A 22,085-nucleotide genomic window follows, 5' to 3' on the forward strand; every position below is an offset into this window, starting at 1 on the left:
GGTGGAAGGGTGAGTATTATTATTACTTGGTTGCATCCTTCAAATAATAAAATTACTTCTGGCTGCTTCACTGGATCTGCTTGAGAACCTTGATCGAGAAATGATAGACTTTAGACAACATGCTTTACAACAGTACCCTTGTTGAGCTGACATTTTACTGGCTTCTCCGCAAGAATTTCATGGGGTACTTTGTCAAAAGCCTTACTGAAATCAAGATACAAACATCCACAGCATTACCCTGATCCACCAAGCTTGTACCTCTATCAAAAAGAAAGAAATGAAGTTCATCTGTCATGAATTGCTTTTGATAAACTCATGCTGGGTCTTAGTAATCACAGCACCCTTATCTAAATGCTCATAGGCCCAATGTTTAAATATCTGCTCTAGGACCTTTCCTCATATTGATATCAAGCTCATCAGTCTGTAGTTACCTGGGGTCTTCTCCCACACCCCATTTTGAAGTTGAGGACAAGATTTGCCCACGGCCAGTCCACAAGAACCTCACCTCGCCTCTAAGAATTCTCAAAGATTATAGACAGGCTCTGAGATTACACCTGCAAGCTCCTTTAGGACCCTTGGGTACAGCTCATCAGACCCTGGAGCTTTGAATCAGTGTTCCCTTACCACCTCTTCCTATCTTGGGCTCCAGCTCCCTCCCTGCATCATTTATTCTGTTATCACCAGGTTCGGCACTGCTTTCCTTTTGGGTGAAGACAGAGGCAAAGTAGGTGTTGAGCAGTTCTGCAGTCTCCCTGTCATCCAACAGCATTTTTCCACCTCAATAGAAAGGACCTACTACTTACTTGTTCTTCATCTTGCTTTGAACATAGCTGAATAAACCTGTTTTATATATACATTCTTAACAGACAGCATCTTAAAAAGCAGAGACATCACCTTGCCAACAAAGGTCCATATACTGTAGTTAAAGCTATGGTTTTCCCAGTAGTGATGTATGGAAGTGAGAGCTGGACCATAAAGAAGGCTGATCACTGAAGAATCGATGCTTTTGAATTATGGTGCTGGAGGACACTCTTGAGAGTCCCATGGACTGCAAGATGATCAAACCTCTCCATTCTGAAGGAAATCAGCCCTGAGTGCTCACTGGAAGGACAGATCCTGAAGCTGAGGCTCCAATACTTTGGTCACCTCATGAGAAGAAGAGCAGACTCCCTGGAAAGATGGAGGGCACAAGGAGAAGGGGACGGCAGAGGACGAGATGGTTGGACAGTGTTCTCGAAGCTACCAGCATGAGTCTGACCAAACTGCGGGAGGCAGTGGAGGACAGAAGTGTCTGGCATGCTCTGGTCCATGGGGTCACGAAGAGTCGGACACGACTAAACGACTAAACAACAACAACAAATATATATATATATATATATACGAAAAAAGTGAGCGTTATGGTGCAAAAAATACGGTATATATACCGTATATATATATATATATATATATATATATAGCAGTTTGGGATTCAGACTTTGAGAGGCCTATGGGCTGGATACCTTCCTTCTCGCCTCTGTCCCCACTTCCTAGTCACTTGGCCTTTTTCTCTGGGCCCAATCTTAAGTTCTCTGCAATTCTTCAGTATATTTGTAATTTTTAAAATTAAATCGTCATGAAACTTCAGTATTTTAGTACATTTCCCCCTAATAATCACATTTTTGTATGCATTTTTTTACTAATGTACACATTTTGCAAGCAATTTCTCCTGATATTCAGTAATGCATGCTATTTTCACTAATATTATTTTTATGCACCCTTCTCTCCTTTTTGTTAACATTGGCTGGTTGGCAAACTGTATAGCAAAATTTGGATATTTGCTCATCACGAAGGATGCCACCCTGTGTTTTGGTTCTCATATTGTTTTGGAAAACGCAGATTTGATTGATTCAGGTTTAAATGCAAACAGAATCAAATTTATATACTCTTATCTATTGGTGACCTTCCAGCTGTTGTTTGGACTTTTTTTTCCCATCAGGCAGTGGTTGGGATGCTGGCAGTTTTAATCCATCAACATCTGGAGAGCCACAGGTTCCCCATGCCTGGTGCAGATTATGCTGAGATTTCTATACAGTTTTTCTTCTTGTCTGAGAAAGTAGGTGTACAAATATCAAAAGCAAGAAACGACAAGTTCTTTTTTTTCTTTTTCTTTTTAGTCTTCCAAGCTATTAATCATTCTGAAGTGGGGGAGGGATCTAAGCATGAAAGCAAGAGTGAAAGTCAATGACTTCCTCATCTGTGTAATGACCACAGTCTTCCCAAAGAACTGATAACGATTTTTTTAACATCATGCAATTAACCTTTCGTTGCTGAGTAGTTAACAGCAGCTGGGAGATTCCCTCAGGGGGAAAGAGCATTACTTTAGTCAAGCAAGCTTTGCAGAGCTTATTTCACGTCCACTTAAAATCAGGCTAGGCATTCCTCTTCTTTTCCTATCCACATCCAAGGACAATGCAGTGTTTAGCATGTGGGTATTCTAGTGGGGAAGGGACGCGGGTGGCGCTGTGGGTAAAAGCCTCAGCGCCTAGGGCTTGCCGATCGAAAGGTCGGCGGTTCGAATCCCTGCGGCGGGGTGCGCTCCCGCTGCTCGGTCCCAGCGCCTGCCAACCTAGCAGTTCGAAAGCACCCCCGGGTGCAAGTAGATAAATAGGGACCGCTTACCAGCGGGAAGGTAAACGGCGTTTCCGTGTGCGGCTCTGGCTCGCCAGATGCAGCTTTGTCACGCTGGCCACGTGACCCGGAAGTGTCTCCGGACAGCGCTGGCCCCTGGCCTCTTAAGTGAGATGGGCGCACAACCCCAGAGTCTGTCAAGACTGGCCCGTACCGGCAGGGGTACCTTTACCTTTACCTTTATTCTAGTGGGGTGAAGAAGGTGAGAAGCTTTTCAACAAGTTAATGACAGCGTTCTTGGTATTATTGGGTAGAGTTGATTATGCTGCGGCGATGAAGAAGCACTGCTGCAACAAATATCACAAAGAAATGACGAGGATTATAAATGATGGAGATTATAAATGAAATTATTGGTAGCAATGTAATCTTAACACCCAATGTGCTTTACTGGGAGGTCTGAAAGGGGAAGTTTTGGAACTTGCAGCAGCTGTGATTGCTGTGGTCAGACTAATCATAGGAAAGAATTGGAAATCAGATAAATCAGTTGTCATCTGCAGGGGTCGTAGTTCTATTTATTGAAATACGGAGTCATTTTTGTTAATTGTTAGAAGGGAAAATACCAAGATGTTGGGACCTGGGAAGCTGCTTTATACTGAGTCAAACCATTGGGTCAATCTAGTTTGATATTGTCTACACTGGCTGGCAGCAGTTTAACCTTATTTTCACTTCACTCATTTCTGCTTAAATTATAATAATAGTTTTATACTTTGCATTTTTTTTAAAAGCCAGACAGTTTTGTGGCGCGCGCGCGCGCACACACACACACACACACATATATATTTAAAATTTGGGGGGATGGGGTATGGCTCATGGAGTAGAAACTTGCTTTAGACACATGAAGTGTTTACCTTCAGCTGGCAAGTTATATACAGTGGGGGTAAATATGGAAAATGGGGCCACTCTCCCTATGAAACTTCTGGTCTTTTCCTTCCAGGTGTTTTTGGACTACAACTCCCATCATCCCTAGCTAGCAGGACCAATGGTCAGGGATGATGGGAATTGTAGTCCAAAAGCAGCTGGAGACTCTAGTTTGAGAAACCCTGCAATAGAGTATATTGGGAAAGGGTGTGGATGGCAGGTGGGGACCCTGAACAGGAGCACTCCATTTTGTTGTAGGTCCTAGTTGTGTTATCAAAGAGCCTTTAATGCCTCTTTGCTGTTTCTTTTGCAGTGTTTCAAATTTTCTCGTGAGCCTTTGCCGTCTAAATCCCTACTCAAATCGCATTTAGCAACAGAATCCTGCAGAGGGCGCTGTAGTCTGTGCGCATAAACATCTCACAAGGAATCCCAGTGTGTCTCCTGTTCTCATTCCCCTCCCGCAGCAGCGTCATCTCTGCAGCAATTCCCAAACAATTTACAGGGGAAACACCAAAATACAGGAGAGGATCCGTTTCTGCAGATTCAGCTGGTCACCCCCAAATCCCAACAGCTACCCTCTCGACACAAGGACAGGAGGGCATTGTCAAAACAAAAGCAAGCACTCTGCATTTGATTCCTGCATGGAAAAAGCAGAATCTAGCAGGAAATGCTTCCCACAGCAAAGTGGTGAATGAAGGTCCATAGGCCGAAATCCTCCTTCCCTTGCCACCAGGGGTTTGGACTGGGCTTGGCTGGGAGCTGACCTTTGAGAACCAAAACCAAGGAGTCATGGTAATGTTGCCCTGTTCCTTCAGAGTGCCTTGCTGCATTGCAACAGAGCATTCTAACTCCGACAATGCATGGGATCAAAAGCTCCTGCCTGAAACCCTGGAAGGCTGCTGCCAGTCAAAGAAGACAATGCTGAATAGCTCAGTTGGTTAAAGGTAAAGGGACCCCTGAACATTAGGTCCAGTCGTGACCGACTCTGGGGTTGCGGCGCTCATCTCACTTTATTGGCCGAGGGAGCCGGCGTACAGCTTCCGAGTCATGGGGCCAGCAGGACTAGGCTGCTTCTGGCGAACCAGAGCAGCGCACGGAAACACCGTTTACCTTCCCACCGGAGCGGTACCTATTTATCTACTTGCACTTTGACGTGCTTTTGCACTGCTAGGTTGGCAGGAGCAGGGACCGAGCAACGGGAGCTCACCCCATCGTGGGGATTCGAACCGCCGACCTTCTGATCGGCAAGTCCTAGGCTCTGTGGTTTAACCCACAGCATTAGAAAATAACTAAAGAAGCTAAGAACCAAGACCAAATAACGATGACCCAAGAGATACTGTATATGAAACTGTTTCTCAATTTTGCCTTTTAGTCTGCTCTCTTTTTAATTCATTTCTTCAATTATTCCCCTCCTTCAAGTCCCTTCTTTCCTTTCTGTCAAATAAAGCATTTTTTCCCTTTCTTCCTTGCACTGCCTATTACCCTGTTTCCTGAATTTACCCTGTCTCTATATTTATAATTGTATCCAAGTGTTTTCTTACAGATAGGTAGCCGTGTTGGTCTGCCATAGTCAAAACAAAAAAATTCCTTCCAGTAGCACTGGAAGAAGTGTGCATGCACACGAAAGCTCATACCAAGAACTGACTTAGTTGGTCTTTAAGGTGCTACTGGAAGGAATTTTTTTGTTTCAAGTGTTTTCTTGTAATTGTATCCAAGTATTTTCCTGTAATTGTATCTAGGTATTATTATTATTTTGTAATTGTGTCTTTGCTACTTGTAAATGTGAATCCCTAAGGTGACCCTTATGCAATTGTTATATTTGGTGTCTTTGCAATGGAATTGACCCCTTTGTATCCTTGTGCCTTATCAGTGTTTGTTCAACTTCTCAATGATTGTAACTACTTTCAGGAAAATAAGAATTGGAACCTATGTATTGAAATTGCATCACTTTATTGTAACCATGAAAGTATAAATGTTTTTAGCCTCAGCCTAATCACTTCCACTCAGCTTCCCTTCCTTCTTCTGTAAAGTTCCAGATGACCAGATCCATTTCCTTTGACCCTGTGGGGAGAGGAATTCAGCTGTTAAGATAAAACTCTCAACCCTATTGTTATTCTAGAAAACCGGATTGCCATATTGTTTGCCATCTCCCCCTGGATTTCTACATATTACCTTATGTAGATAGGATTTGCACCCCACCTTGTATCTTGCACCCAAACGTCCCTTCTACACCCTGCTCCCATGTACCTCCCCCTTACCTTGTAAATTGACAAACCTGTGACAAATAAAACCACCCACAATTGCGACTGTATAAATTTCTGGACTTACCTTTTGGGTGGAATTCCTCATGCAATGATTCTTCAACATCAACTTCGTTGGACTGGTCATGTTGTGCGGATGCCTGATTATCATCTTCCAAAGCAACTACTTTATCCTGAACTTAAAAATGGAAGGCATAATGCTGGCAACAAAAGAGGCGTAAAGACTGTCTCAAGGCAAATCTAAAAAAAAAATGTAGCATAAACACCAACAATTGGGAAACACTGGCCTGCGAGCTCTCCAATTGGAGAACAGCCTTTACCAAAGGTGTCATGGGTTTTGAAGACACTCGAACGCAGGACGCAAGGGAGAAATGTGCTAAGAGGAAGGCACGCTTGGCAAATCCACACTGTGATCAACTCCTGCCTGGAAACCAATGTCCCCACTGTGGAAGGACGTGTGAATCCAGAATTGGCCTTCACAGTCACTTATGGATTCGCTGTTAAGACTGTGTTTATGGAAGACAATCTCGGCTATGAGTGATTGCCAAAGAAGAAGACCTTTTGTCACCTTTGCAGCCAAATAAAGGATCTTTGGTTTTAAAAAGTCTCTTGCTTCTCTCTCTTCTTGGTTGGACATCACTCGCCTTCTCCGGCTCTTTGGGGCCCTGAACCAAATCCTCTGTGTTTTACATCAACCCTCGTGCTCCAACTCTCCTATGATTCGTATGTCTATTCTACCCTGGTTTTGCCTAAATCTGCATTCTATAGAGACCATTTTTATGGTGCCCAGGCCACAAGCCACAGGGCAGGTTCTAGAAAGGTTCTAGAAAGGCAAACAGATAGAAATGCACAAATCCATAAAAACAACAAATTACTGAATTACAGGCACCAACAGCAGCAGCAATCAGGTCTCTCCTCTGCCTAGTGCCCACCAAAAAATAGGTGTCTTAATTGGAGTAAGAACTCCAATTGTTCACAACGGAACAATTGCAAACAGCATGTCTTGTAAACAAATCTGAATGTGCACAAAATCAGCTCTCTCTGATCACAGCTATCTACCCATTTCTAAAAAGTAGTAAGAATAAGGGCTGCTGTGCTCATATATAAATTTGCATTTAGATTTAAATGTGTATATTCTGAATGCATTTCTTCACTTCACATTTTTAATTGTATTCCAGTTAAATTATGCATTCTGCAAATGCATTTGAATTTAAAAATATGCACGTCTGAACACATTTTGGAATGGTTTTTGAGCTGAGAACTGCATTGCAAAAATTTGGAGTTGTGCGACAGCTGAAGGCCAATTACTGCCTCATCCAAGCGTTAGGCCAGGAGATTGTCTTTGCTCAGCACTACATTATTTGTTCTTGTCAAACTCATAGTACGTTTTTATGATCTAAATGGCTAATTTTTTCTTGCTAAGCAGACTTTCCCCTTGACAAGCCGTGTATATTGTCTCCCCGTCTTATTTTCTTGAGGAATCTAAAGGTGCTAAACAAACCTCGGTTCACCTGCAATCAATACTGTCATAATTATCGCCCATCATTACTGCAAAAGGTTACATCTTTCCAATTACTCTCTTCCCCCCCACCAGTAGAAATAATGACCTCTTGGAGCTTGCAGGGAGGTTGCTATCCATTCAGGTGACAAATCATGGCAAGGGAGTTAACAAATCATTATGACTTCTCATTGCACAGTGGTAAAGATCGGCCATGATTAAAGGTCAAGCTGATAAAGGTGTATCGTAGCAAGGAAAGCAAAATTGGTGTTCTACTGAAATGGAAGCCAGGACACCAAATGAGCAATTTTAACAGGTTACAGAAAAGTTCCATGGGAAGAAGGGAAAAAAACAACCTAGAAATATAGAATTGGATGGGAACCTCAGCTATCATCTAGCCTGACCCTACTGTTGGCATCCACCTGTCTTGAAGGACAATGGAGTGTCAAAAGACTGTTGAGAGTGTATTAACTTATGGTCTGTGTGTGTGGTTTGGGAGCTGCATGGTCCGGGAAAAAACAATGCTGTCCAGGGTTGTAAAGACTGCAGAGAGAATAATTGGGTGCACTCTTCCCACCTTGGATCAAATCTATGCTTCCAGGTGCCATAAGAAAGCTGCAGAGATAGCACAGGATAGTGTGCACCCTGGAAATGATCTCTTTCAGCTTTTGCTTTCTGGAAGAAGGTACAGGGTTATAAAGACTAGGACTAGCCACCTGAGAAACAGTTTCTATCCAAATGCGATTTTGGTTTTAAACGCAGTGTAAGGAGTCTCTATGGGAGTATATTGAACAGTGGTACCTAGGGTTAAGTATTTAATTCATTCCGGAGGTCCGTTCTTAACCTGAAACTGTTCTTAACCTAAAGCACCACTTTAGCCTCCTGCTGCCGCTGCACCACCAGAGCACGATTTCTGTTCTTATCCTGAAGCAAAGTTCTTAACCTGAAGCACTATTTCTGGGTTAGCGGAGTCTGTAACCTGAAGCGTATGTAACCTGAAGCGTATGTAACCTGAAGCGTATGTAACCCGAGGTACCACTGCATTTAAAAATGGGGTATCAGAGTTTTTAGGGGGCTAACCAGGTTGGGATAGCTGGGATAGCAGGCTTGTTGGTTTTTGAATGTCTTATGTAGATTTTTCAATTTTGTTGTTCTGTATGGGACAATGACAATAAAGATTATCATATCGTATCATATCGTATACTATCATATTGGAGTGTGTCTCCAGGGATGAAGCAAAATCTCATCATTAGCAGCACTGAATTGACTTCTCCGGGGCGCAAGCCTGGGCAGTGTGTATGGAGGTCCTGGGCTGCACAGATGACATGATCTCCATCTCCACTTTACTGATGTGGTTCAAAGGAAAGCAGAGGAATATGTTTGGCACCAGCTTGGCTGCAGGAGTTGCCAAAAGGAGGCGTACAGGGTGCCATCCAACCATCTTCGGCAGTCCTCTCTGGACTTGTGTAGGGTTTACTCCTTAGCTTTTACTTCTCCAGAAGATATCTGTTATAAGGGGGGGAAAGTGCTCCTTTTCCCATATGTGGTACCCAAGACCCCATCCTTATGTAGGTTCTCTATCGGTAGGAGAAAATAACGGGGGCCAACCAGAGAATACAGTGGTGCCTCGCAAGACGAAAAGAATCTGTTCCGCGAGTCTCTTCGTCTAGCGGAGCAAGCCCATTGACGGCTTAGCGGATTAGCGCTATTAGCGTTTTAGCGGCTTATCGGCTTATCGGATAAGCGGATAAGCGGCTTAGCGGCTTAGAAAAAGGGGGGAAAAGGGAAAAACCCCGCAGGAACTTGCAAGACATTTTCGTCTTGTGAAGCAAGCCCATAGGGAAATTCGTTTTGCGAAGCACCTCCAAAACGGAAAACTCTTTCGTCTAGCGAGTTTTCCGTCTTGCGAGGCATTCGTCTTGCGGGCACCACTGTAGTGAGAAGCAAAGCAGCTACTAAGCATGATCTTTATTAAACTGTTGCAACAGCGTGCTCACCCCCCCACGCAGGAGGGAGGAGGAACCCAGAACAATGTTGTGCAAGCCCTTATATAGACTTTTGAAATTGCCACCCTGTAGCTCAAGACCCCCCCCCCCAGTACATCATAAATACATCATAGAAGGGGCGGTCTACAGCAGAATCCTGTCTGGCACGAAACCTGTTACAGTGGTACCTCGGGTTACAGACGCTTCAGGTTACATACGCTTCAGGTTACAGACTCCGCTAACCCATAAATAGTACCTTGGGTTAAGAACTTTGCTTCAGGATGAGAACAGAAATCGTGCTCCAGTGGCGCGGCAGCAGCAGGAGGCCCCATTAGCTAAAGTGGTGCTTCAGGTTAAGAACAGTTTCAGGTTAAGAACGGACCTCCGGAATGAATTAAGTACTTAACCCGAGGTACCACTGTAATGGGTTTACCCACACAGCCTGGCCATTCTTTTGTGATGATAAATACTTATTTCCTGAGTCCAGGTCACAGGCTCACCCTATTATACACAAATGTGCCCTCAAGGCAGGATTTGTGAGCATGGAGACAATGGGGAAGTTTTTCCCATTTCCATCCAAACTTGCAGAAGAATATTTGAGGTCACTGAAAGAGTCAAAATGGCATCAGGACTGTTTTCCTGTACTGTTTCAGACATGTGGTTTATATATTTATGTATGTGTTTGCCTGGTACATTTATGAACATTTATTTTATATCTTAGACCTTATAATTCTCATAACAATATCCCACAAGGCAGTGAAGGTTTAGGATCAAGATTTTTCTTCTCCTAGGTGAGCTACCCTCCAAGGTGGACAAGCCCCGCCTGCCTCTCACTTCCTTCTGAAGCACATGCAGATGATCCCATGTTGATGCAGGAAATCAGCTGCTACTGCACTCCTAATAAGTGGCTGTTCTGCCTCTGCTTAAAAGCCTCTAAGAAAAGAAAGCGCACCACCTTCTGAGGCAGCTGTAAAGGCAAAAAGGTAAAGGACCCCTGGGCAGTTAAGTCCAGTCAAACTTGACTATGTGGTGCGGCCTTCATCTTGCTTTCAAGCCAAGGGAGCTGGGTGTTTGTCTGCAGGCAGCTTTCCGGGTCATGTGGCCAGCATGACTAAACTGCTTCTGGCACAACGGGACACCGTGGCGAGTGCCAGAGTGCATGGAAACGCAGTTTATTTTCCCACTGCAGAGATACCTATTTATCTACTTGTGTTGGTATGCTTTTTGAACTGCTAGGTTGGCAGAAGCTGGGACAGAGCAACGGGAGCTCAGCCCATCACACAGATTTGAACTGCCAACCTTCCGATTGGCAAGCTTAAGAGGTCCAGTGGTTTAGACCACAGCGCCACCCACTCCTGCAGTTGTATCCCATGCTAGTCCTACTTTCACCGTTATGTTATTAACGTTTACTCATAATCCCTTTTCTTGAAATTTGAATCTTCAGGCCCCACTCTCTGAAACAGGGGTGCGAAGCTCAGAGCTAGGTGCCATTTGCTCCTCTTCAGGCCTCTCTGTCTGGCACAGCGCCTCTAATGGTGGGAGCAGAGCATATAGCAGGCTTCCTCAAACTCAGCCCTCCAGATGTTTTGAGACTACAATTCCCATCACCCCTGACCACAGGTCCTGCTAGCTAGGGATCATGGGAGTTGTAGGCCAAAAACAGCTGGAGGGCCGAGGTTGAGGAAGCCTGGCATATGGCCTTTTGCTCTACTCATTTTATTTTAAAGTCATGATAAGGTCACAGCCTTAGGCATATTCCTAACACCAACGCAGGAGTCCTGCTGGATCAAGCTGGTGGCTCATCTGGTCCAGCATCCTCAGCTACTGGTTTTCAGGACCACCTTACTGGCTCCGACAGTATTACAGCAAAATCAGAAGACGTTAGCAGTAGGGCGGGGGAAACAACACACCATTAGACACACAACTCCTTCCCCACTTAGTCTACCACACCCATTCTACCAAACTTCTTTAGCACCCTGTCAACTATTCCCTCTCAGCTTATTATCAAATTTAATTTTCCCCAATAAGAAGGTAATTTTGTGAGAAAACTCACTAACAGGACAATTAAAAACATTTTCATATTCATTCTGAAAGCTATGAATATGGAATTAATATTGTGCGGTATGATTGACTTTTCTAATTAGAGCGCTTGTTGCATCCTATTAGAGCGAGAAGAACAGTTCTGAGAGCATTTATGCAATGAGTTATTTAACGCTTTAATGGCTGGGAGCAACTGACGTTAGGAGTGGCAGCTTCACACACATGCACAGCTCTTTCTTTTCCTTGCTAGGGTCATGTGCCCCGTTCCCCAAGTCTCCACCAACCTCCACCATTTGAAAGTTGGTTCAGCCCAGAGATCCGTATAGGAGGGGTGGGCCCAGTAGGGCAGAAGGCAGGGAGCTCAACAGCAGGTGGCACCAGAGCCAATATGAGGTTGAGCTAACTAATTCTAGTTCTGTCCCCATCCTCCTCTCTGCTGACTTCTTACAAGGGCAACATTGAGATGGAGGAGGAGGAAGGAGACAGGCAGGGCCACCCATGGACTGGTTCTATGGAGGAAGGCAAGAAGGTGGGGACTAGCTGAGGTTTGGTGTGCCTCCTTCACCCCCTTCAGCCTCCACTGCCTGTGGCACTCTGAATGTGTGCTAAGGAGAGCCCTGCTGGATCAGATCAGAGCCCATCTAGTCCAGCATCCTGTTCTCACAGTGGCCAACCAGATGCCTATGGGAAACCTGAAATCAGGACCTGAATGCCCAAATGCTCTTTCTTTACCTTTCCTCCAAAAAGTTCTAGCTGGTGTACTTAGGCCATATTCACACCATGCATTTAAAGTGCTACAGCACCATTTTAAATAATCATGGCTCCTCTACAAAGAATTCTGGGAGCTGTAGTTTTTTTTATAAGGGTACTGAGAGCTATTAGGAGACCCCTATTCCTCTCCCATAGCTATAATTCCCAGAGAGATTTAACAGAGACTCCATCTCCTTAGAGTCTTGCGGAAGAACAATGTCAATCAACATTTGATGATCTCCTTCTACCGGTCAAAAATAGAAAGTGTCCTTTCATACTGCATCACGGTGTGGTACGCTGGTTTGACATCAACTGATAGGAAGTGCCTACAGAGGGTGGTGAATACAGCACAAGATATTATGGGCTGTCCCGTGAATCCGCTGGATGAAATAGCAGAAGAACGTTGCCTCAGGAGAGAGAAGAAAATTCTCAGGGATGATTCACACCCTGGCCGGCACTTTCTTGATCTCCTGCCCTCAAGCAGAAGATATAGAAGCATGATTAGTCGCACCAACAGGGTAAAGAACAGCTTCTATCCGTGGGCTGTTAGGCTGCTGAATGAAAAGTTAACAACAGGGCAACTGACTTTCGGGTTTGGTGGGTGTGCGTCAGTAAACGAGGGGAATTAAGACTAAGAGAGCTGAGTGGGGGGTGCTCGTGTAATCTCACTTTATACGAGTTGTACAAGTGACAATAAAGTATTTCAATTTTTCCCCCAAAAAACAGTCACTTTCCCCAGAGAACTCTGGGAACTGTAGCTCTGTGAGAGGAACAGGGGTCTCCTAACAATTTGCAGCACCTGTAACCAACTAAAGCTCCCAGATTTCTGGGGTGGGGAGAGACATGACCTTTTAAATTGGTATCATAGCACTTTAAATGTATGGTGTGATTGTGGCCTAAGTTCTTCACCTCTCTGTTTCACAGCAACCCTGGTAGGTTAGTCTGCAAAACACTGACTGGTCAAAGGTCACCCAGTGACCTTCATGGCTGAGTGGGGAATTGAACCCAGGTTCCAGTCTGATACCCTTGGGTCCCCAGATGTTGTTGGACTACAACTCCCATCATTCCTGACCACTGGTCCTGCTAGCTAGGGATGATGGGAGTTGTAGTCCAACAATACCTGAGGGCCCAAGGCTGAGAAAGGCTGCCCTACCCATGATGCCTGTTTGTGATCTGGTCTATCCAAATATGACAAAATCTATCCAGTTTTGGAGAAGATGCAAATGTGGGAAAAAGGAGAAACAACTGCTTCCAGTGTGTCAGGAATGTAAGCAGCCTTCTGTGGTTTTAGCGCTGGAAACTTTTTTTGAACTTCAATTGTTGGTGACATTGACCCTTCCGCTGCTTTTTTTTGCGCGTCACTGAACATCACTCATTTTCTGCTTTGCCTGCATAAAAGGAGAACAAAATACTTAACTTCTTTCATAAAGCCTGTCTGGAGGGTTAATAAATTAAATGTTTGTCAAGTGCTTTGAAAATTACAAGTACTCACACACTCTTTAGTAATGGTTAAGTGTTGCAATGAATATGCATGATTCCCTGCATTATGTTTTCCTGAACCAATGCGTCTCTCAAATGTGCTTGTTCTCTCTCTTTTCCTCCCTTTTAATTCCTCTTGTGTACAGAGAACACGAGCTGCAAATAATCAATCTGGGGAGGGGAAAACCCCCAAAGCCCCACAGATTTGCTTGTTTAATGTTTTGCATGAGCAGCTCATATCAAAATGCATTTAAAGTGGCAGAGGGGTTTTAAAATGACACATTTGATTTTTCAACACGGTTATTATTATTGTTACTAATTAATTAAATTTTTATACCACCCTTCACCTTTAAAAACAAACTGAACAAAAAATTATCCCTAGTCCTTCATTTGAGGAAGGGAAAACGTGCCAGTCTTTTCCCTTGTACTGTATGTGTGTGTGTGTGTGTGTATGTATCTAGGTTTTATGTGCACAGTTCTTTCTTACAAAATTTTATTTGAAAGTAAATTGGTCCCTGTCCCTGTGCTATTTGGTAGGGCAAGACTAAAACTGCCGTCATATAAAATCTTTCTCTGTTTTGAGAATTGTTTTCTATGAGTTCTTCTGTCTCTCTTGCATTTCTCTCCCTGTCATTAACTTCCCCCAAATCACTCTTTAGACAGCTGAAATTGAAAGCTCAGCAGGGCTTCCTTAATACAGCATATCAGCTTCTACAACCTATGCAGATGTTCTTTCTCCTTGCCTTGGAGATCTTAAAACTGTAGAAATATGTTATTTATTCTGGGGTGTGTGTGTGTGTGTGTATTCTTCCAGAGGCACCAGGTTTTCCCAAGAGAGGAATCTCCATTGGTCTTATATAGAGCTGATAATATTTGGTTACATTTTATATACAGTATTAGGTTCAAAGCTATTAGCTGCTGACAGATGCTTTAGTTGAAATTCCTGCATTGCAAGGGGTTGGACTAGATGACCCTCGAGGTCCCTTCTGACTCTGCAGTTCTACGATCCTTATATAATTTGCTGCTCAGCATGGGTACCAAGTGCGAAGCTCAAGAATATCTATTACTCCTAATAGGGAATGAGATAATCTGTCAATTTCGGCCTAGAATTGGAAGGAAGAGAAAGTCCCAACTAGAAGAGAGTGGATAAGCATAGATGACTGACTGCAATGGCACCTCGGGTTACAGACGCTTCAGGTTACATACGCGTCAGGTTACAGACCTCGCTAACCCAGAAATAGTACCTCGGGTTAAGAACTTTGCTTCAGTGTGAGAACAGAAATCATGCTCTGGAGGCGCGGCGGCAGCGGGAGGCCCCATTAGCTAAAGTGGTGCTTCAGGTTAAGAACAGTTTCAGGTTAAGAACGGACCTCCGGAACGAATTAAGTTCTTCACCCAAGGTACACTGTATGCCGAAATGCGAAAGATGACCGTGAGGATCAGGCAGCAAGATGACAAGAAATTCAAATCAAGAGCAGGAAAAGTTTATAGAATATCTTAAGACCACTGTGTATACTTAAAAACGTTAGCAGGATTGCTGTAACACTTATAATGTAATATGACTTAAGGCAAAAAAAGGAGATAATATGGTTTGGAAAAATGTAATTAGATGCAGGGGAGGGGAATTGGAAACCAGGGTTGGGGTGGGGGGTAGTCCGAGGGATCTAAGTATGCAGAAGTGTAGAATTGAAATGATGTGAATGTATAAGAATATTGTTTAAAAAATGAAAAATGAAATATTTTTTAAAAGAGATAATCTGACACCTTGTTGGAAATTCATGGAAATTCATTAGTGTTTTAATGTCAATTTCTCCCAACATGCACATTCTTGCAAAGCAGTTTCCTGTAAAATAATGCATGTTCATACATTCATACAGTTTATGCATATTTATGTACACTTTCCTTACTATATGCATTTGGGTATACATTGCTTGGCCGGAGACCTGTGTTGCGAAATTCGAAGGAGTGCAAACTTTGATGATGTTTGTGTTTTGGTTTCCCTATCATGTTTCAAATGTGAAGTGAATCAAATTTCTTCCGCCAACCCTAACTTCTGGTTCCCGCCCCCTCTTGCTACCAGCTGAAATGGAGCTAGCTTAAAAAGGTCTTTTCAGCACAGGAAAAAAATAAATAATTCTGCAAGCAGAGTCTCTCCCTGTCTCTCTCAAGAATAAAGGAGGAAAAACCCTCTGTGTCTGGTGCTCCCAGGGAACTGTCTTTATGTAGCCGCACAGCTCTGTTCTCTCCCCTTTGTTTTGGTCTTTTCGGCAGTACGTAATGATATCTTGTGGGGGCGGAGAAGGCAATAAACAAAGTTGCAACAATGTTTAGTGTACGCAGGGAATATTCTTTTCATCTTTCACAGGCCAAGAAATGTTCCTACCCTCCCCTTCCAATTGAGCAATATAATAAAGAAGCTTTTTGCTCCAAAATAATTTTCTTCCTCTGAGCAGTCTCGTTCCCCCTCCTCACTTCATCCCTTCTATAGAGACAACAAGCTGGCTTCTGTAGAGGTGGTGGCATTTGCTGGGATTAAAACTAGGGCTGGGGAAAAACTTTGCCAGGCTAGGCTCTTGAGTAACTCGAACTCATCTCCCAGCTGCAAAATCTAAAGAATCATGGCAAGAGAAATTTATGGATTATGCAGAACTGGCAAAATTGACACATAAGCTACGGGACAAGGACAACTGTGATTTCAAAGATGAATGGGAACCCTTTACAAAGTACTTGAAGATGCAACAAAGTGAATTGGACTCCTTGGCAGGTTTATTGTCTTTATTGACAATAATCAGTTAGACAATTTTAGGAAAATTCCTTCCAGTAGCACCTTAAAGACCAACTAAGTTAGTTCTTGGTATGAGCTTTCGTGTGCATGCACACTTCTTCAGACACGAAAGCTCATACCAAGAACTAACTTAGTTGGTCTTTAAGGTGCTACTGGAAGGAATTTTTTTATTTTGTTTTGACTATGGCAGACCAACACGGCTACCTATCTGTAACAATTTTAGGATTTATACAATTTTGCAACATGCAGAGAATAGTATTTATAGAGAAATCAAAGACTGGAACTGAGGGAAGTCGGGGTGGGGGTGGGTTTCTTATGGGAGGGTGGGGGAGGGAGGAAAATGGGGAAAAATTACGGATGTTGTGTTTTGGAAAATGGGGAAAAATTACGGATGTTGTGTTTTCAGATAATATGTTTTGTTTAAGTTTTTAATATTTTTTTAAAAAGAACCATTGTTACTGTTGCAAAACTTTTCCAAACAGTTTTCCAGCATCAGATTCCCTGCCATTTATGCCCATTGGTTCAAATTCTAGGGAAGGTCCTATCAGGCTTCTCCACTTACCAGCCTTGTCATGTCCATTATTATGTATGGATCTACTCTGTGCAGGAGTGACGTTGGCTACAACCCAGTGGACTCTAATCTACTCTGAGCTTGACTTAGCTGGATACCACTCAGCATAATAGTTCATTCCTGTAGGTATGCTTACCATCCCCTTGAACCTTTCAGCTCCCCTTTTCTGAACCTCGTCTGCCTCACAGGGTTCCTGTGAGAATAAAATTGGGAGGGGGAGAACCAGGCATGACTCGTAGAGGTTCTTGGACGAAAGGATGGGTGTAAATGTAATTTTAAAATAATAAAAGAAAGCAAAGCAATACTAAGGTAGATGGCTACTAAAGTGAAAGGCACTTGATTTCATTATATGGAGTGAATGGAAATCCTTTTCTAAAAATCTGCTGCCAGCACCTTCAGTTTTCTAGTTTATGCGCCTGAAGAAGTCGGCTTATGTCCATGAAACCTTTTTCTACATTAAATGGGTGAGGTAACTTTAAATATTTGTCGCTAGTTTTCTGTTGCAAACTGTGTCGAATTGTGTTTGGGGATGTATTTTTGCAATTTGTGTGACTGTCCCTTAACTCCCACAAGATGGCACTGTCAGATTTCTCCAGCGATTGGCAACAATCTTTCAATTACTTTACTCCAGCCTTTTCCAACCCAATCCCCTCCAGATGTTTTGGACCAGGGGTCAGCAAACCTTTTCAGCAGGGGGCTGGTTCACTGTCCCTCAGACCTTGTGGGGGGCTGGACTATATTTTGGGGGGGAAAATAATGAATGAATTTCTATGCCCCACAAATAACCCAGAGATGCATTTTAAATACAAGGACACATTCTACTCATGTAAAAACATGCTGATTCCTGGACTGACCGCGGGCCGGATTTAGGAGGCAATTGGGCTGGATCCGGCCCCCGGGCCTTAGTTTGCCTACTCAACCTACTAGGCTGATGGGAATTGTGGTCTGAAATATCCAGAGGGCACTAGTTGGGCAAAGGCTGTTGTTCCTTCTTACAATTTTTAAAGTAACCTCTGTGTTCCAGTCACATGCTTTTGACCAGAAGTAGCCAACGTGGTGCCCTCCAGCTGCTGTTGAAATACAACTCGTTTTGCCTAAAAAAAAGAAAAGAAAAAAAAGGCCAAGTTGGGAAAAGATTCAGAAAGGGGCAAGAAAAACAAACAAGTGAATGGAATGACTCCCTGTGAGAAAAGGCTGCAGCGTTCGGGACTTTTTAGTTTCGAGAAAAGGCAACAAAGAAGTGACATGATATAAGTTTATATAATTATGCATAGTATGGGAAAAGTAGATAAAAGTTTTTTTCTCCCTCTCTCCCATATTGCTAGAACCTGCGGACATCCAATCATAGAATTATAGACTCATAGAATGAAGCTGAATTGTCCAATTCAGGACTATTAAAATACTCCTTTGTGCAGAGCATTGTTAAACATTGGAACTTTCTGCCACAGGTGGCCACAAACCTGAATGGCTTTAAAAGAGGACTGGACAATTCATGGGGGATAAGACTATCGATGGCTATGCTCTGCCACCATAGTTGGAAGCAGTAATGCTTTTGAAAACCAGTTGCTGGAAACCGCAGGAAGGGAGAGAATTCTTCTGCTTGGGTCCTGCCTGTGGGTTTCCCCACGGGCACCTGGTTTGCAGTTACTGGTGCTCAGAGGTGCCCAGAACCCTCACCCTCTGGGCTCAGATGTGTGAGGCAGGGGCATAGCTCTGTGTGTGTGTTGGTGTGTGGCTGCTGGGGCGATGGCCCAGGCACATTTTTGAAAGGGGCGCTGTGCATTTGGCTCTTTGCACCACCCTGCCAGTCCTGTGCCGCTTTGCGAGGCTGGGATCTGATCTGGATGATTAGCTGGGCAAATCATTCAGATCAGATCCCGTTCACACAGTGGCACAGGGCTGCGTGAGAAATACACAACAGCCACGCACCCTCCAATCCCAGCCTTGCCCTCGCTTTGTGTCCTTCTCATGCCGCATTGCCAGCCCTGAGCAACTTTGCAAGGCTGGGACGATCAGCTGGCTGGGCTTCCCCTGTGTGGGCAGGCAGGCAGCATAGCACAGCTCACTTAGGCTCTGGTAGCATCGGCAGCTGGGCTGCCGCGGTGGGCTCTGTTCACCCCCCTGTCCCGCCAGTGTGCGCGTGCCCACCCACCCTGGGCACCTGCAAACCATGCTACGCCACTGGTGTGAGGGATAGGTGGGGTAATCCAGGGGAAGTGAAAGGCACTGTGCACTTGCTGATTACCTGCATATACATTGTGTTTGTAAGACGGTAGGGCATGATTTGTGACCGAAGGTTGACTGCAAGCATGTGTATCATACAAATGTACCTCATCCTATAGAGGAGGGCCCTGGCTCAGTGGTAGAGAACACGCTTCCTATGCAGAATGTCCCAGCTTCGATCTCTGGCATGGAAGATGGGCAGAGATTCCCTGAAGTGCTAGAGAATCATGGCAGCAGTTAGTGTAGACCAGGCTTCTTCAACCTCGGCCCTCCAGATGTTTTTGGCCTACAACTCCCATGATCTCTAGCTAGAAGGACCAGTGGTCAGGGATGATGGGAACTGTAGTCTCAAAACATCTGGAGGGCTGAGGTTGAGGAAGCCTGGTGTAGACACTAAAGAGTTAGATGCACAAATAATCTGACTCTGTATCAAGCCATTCCCTTTGTTTTGGGCAAGGCCATAGCATCTGCCACCATAAAGAAGGCTGATCGCCAAAGAATTAATGCTTTTGAATTATGATGCTGGAGGAGATTCTTGAGAGTCCCATGGACTGCAAGGAGAACAAACCTATCCATTCTGAAGGAAATCAGCCCTGAGTGCTCACTGGAAGGACAGATCGTGAAGCTGAGGCTCCAATACTTTGGCCACCTCATGAGAAGAGAAGACTCCCTGGAAAAGACCCTGATGTTGGGAAAGATGGAGGGGGCAAGGAGAAGTGTTCTCAAAGCTACCAGCAAGAGTTTGACCAAACTGCAGGAAGCAGTGGAAGACAGAAGTGCCTGGCGTGCATGGGGTCATGAAGAGTTGGACACGACTAAACGACTAAACAACAACAACAACAAATAGCATCTACTTTGCTCACAGAAGTTCCCAGGTTCATTCCCTGGCATCTCCACGTAGACTTGGAGAGACCCTTGCTCTGGAGACCTCTGGAGACTTGCTGTCAGTCAGCCTGGACAATACCTACAGTCTGGCTTGGTATAAGGCAGCTTCCTAGGTTCCCTCCTTCAAGAACTCAATTCTGAGCATCAGAGTGGGTGAAGGAGAAGGGGGAAAAATTGAGAGAGAGGTGACAAGATGTGACTTCTTCTCTCCACCCCTTTGCCTGTCTGAGGCAAAGGTTGCAGGAGGAAATTGGGCTGTCTGACAGCTTGATTTCACCTCCTGCGGAGAATAGGGCTGACGAAATATGACAACTTGGGGTTTTTTATCCATGATCTCAGCTCCTATTATGCCTTTTTATTTTGTTTTGTTATGCCAGCTCTGTCCGCCTTACACCCTTTGAAAATAGAAGGAGGGTGCAGCTGTTGCTCATGGGCTGACAAAAGGAATGCGTGTCAGGATCTGGCGCTTCTGTTTCTGCAAGCATTTCACAGCCCTGCCAAACGCTGAGAGATGTAACAGTGTGAGATCTAATGTTATAGCTCAACAGAGGTTGTGTCAAGGCATTCATTAAAAGAGAGAGCAATTTCTTCCAGAGGTTTGAGGGTGAACCTCAGGATATCAAAATTACCTCCCCCCTTTTTTCTTCCCAAATTGTAGCCTGTAATGTAGTGGCAAGTTCAGAGCCCCTTCAGGATCGTGCCCTCTCACAGCCGTGCCCCTTCTAAGATCATGCAATAATCTTATAAATTATACAATAATTAAGGATGCAGTGCATCAGTGCAAATCTCCACGTGTTGCCTTTCAGCTAGTTCTGCTATTTTCTGTGCTTGTAACATGGGGGATTAATTTGGAGTGCTCTAATATCTTCTTTCGGAGTGATTCAAGTTGTGTTTTGCTTGAAGTTGCATTGCATGTGACAGAACTTGCACGCCCTTCTCTTGAAACAGAATGCCTTGCTACATTAGTGCTTCTATATGCTGAGCTTTGGACCACGCAGAACAATTCCACCTCAATGTTCGTCCCGCATGCCTTCTCCAAAGTGACCCTAGGAGCCAATCCTCAGTGGCCAATTCACCTCCTTTCACTCAGATTGGCTCCAATCAATGCAAAGTGTGAGAAAATGACTTCTCAGTGGCTAAAAACCTCCCCTATCATGCTGATTGGTTGACACTAGGATGTTGGAGGCAGGGCCCTTGCAGCAGAAATATTAACAGGCCTTCAATTCTTTGCGACCCTAGATGACCACACCACATCAAGGGAGTTTCTGCAAGGCAAGAGTCATCCAGGGGTGTGGTTGTAGGGATGGAGGAGAAATTCAGTTTTGTCTGCATTGTAGTAAGGAACCACCTAATTTGAACATCTTGAACCCAATATGGAAACCATAACACAGCTCTCCTTAAAAAATTGCACTTCCCTGGTTCTCATGATGTAGTTCTCCAACCCAAAACCCAGGTGTATAAAAATGCATATGTTAGGGGAAAGTTTGCATAGAATGCATATAGTGGGCGAGAATACCTTACGAAATGCATTATATTAGGGAGAATTGCTTGCAAAAATGTGCATATGAATCAATACTGCATACAAAAAATGTGCTTATTAGGAGAAATTGATACTGGAATGCTGACAAATTTAAACAAGGATTCCTCTCCGCCCCCCCCCCCCCCCGCTGCACACAAATTGCTGCAGGAGTGAAGATAATGAAGTTTAAGTTTGGGAAAAGGAGAAACAGAGAAAAACCAGAAAGGACAGATTTGTCCATCCTTAGGCATAGCATTGTGGCTATGCAATGGGAAGATCCTGGCTTGAATCTTATCTCTGCCATGAACTCACTAGAATCTCTCTCTCTCTCTCTCTCTCTCTCTCTCTCTCTCTCTCTCTCTCTCACACACACACACACACACACACTTCTTTGGCAATCACTCGTAGCTGAGTAAGATTGTCTTCCATAAACACGGTTTTAACAATGAGTCCATAAGTTACTGTGGAGGCCAATTCTGGACCCACACATCCTTCCACAGTGGGGACATTGGTTTCCGGGCGGGAGTTGATCATGGTGTGGATTTGCCAAGTGTGCCTTCCTCT

Source organism: Podarcis cretensis (assembly GCF_951804945.1).
Source record: "Podarcis cretensis genome assembly, chromosome: 14".
NCBI classification, from domain to species: domain Eukaryota; kingdom Metazoa; phylum Chordata; class Lepidosauria; order Squamata; family Lacertidae; genus Podarcis; species Podarcis cretensis.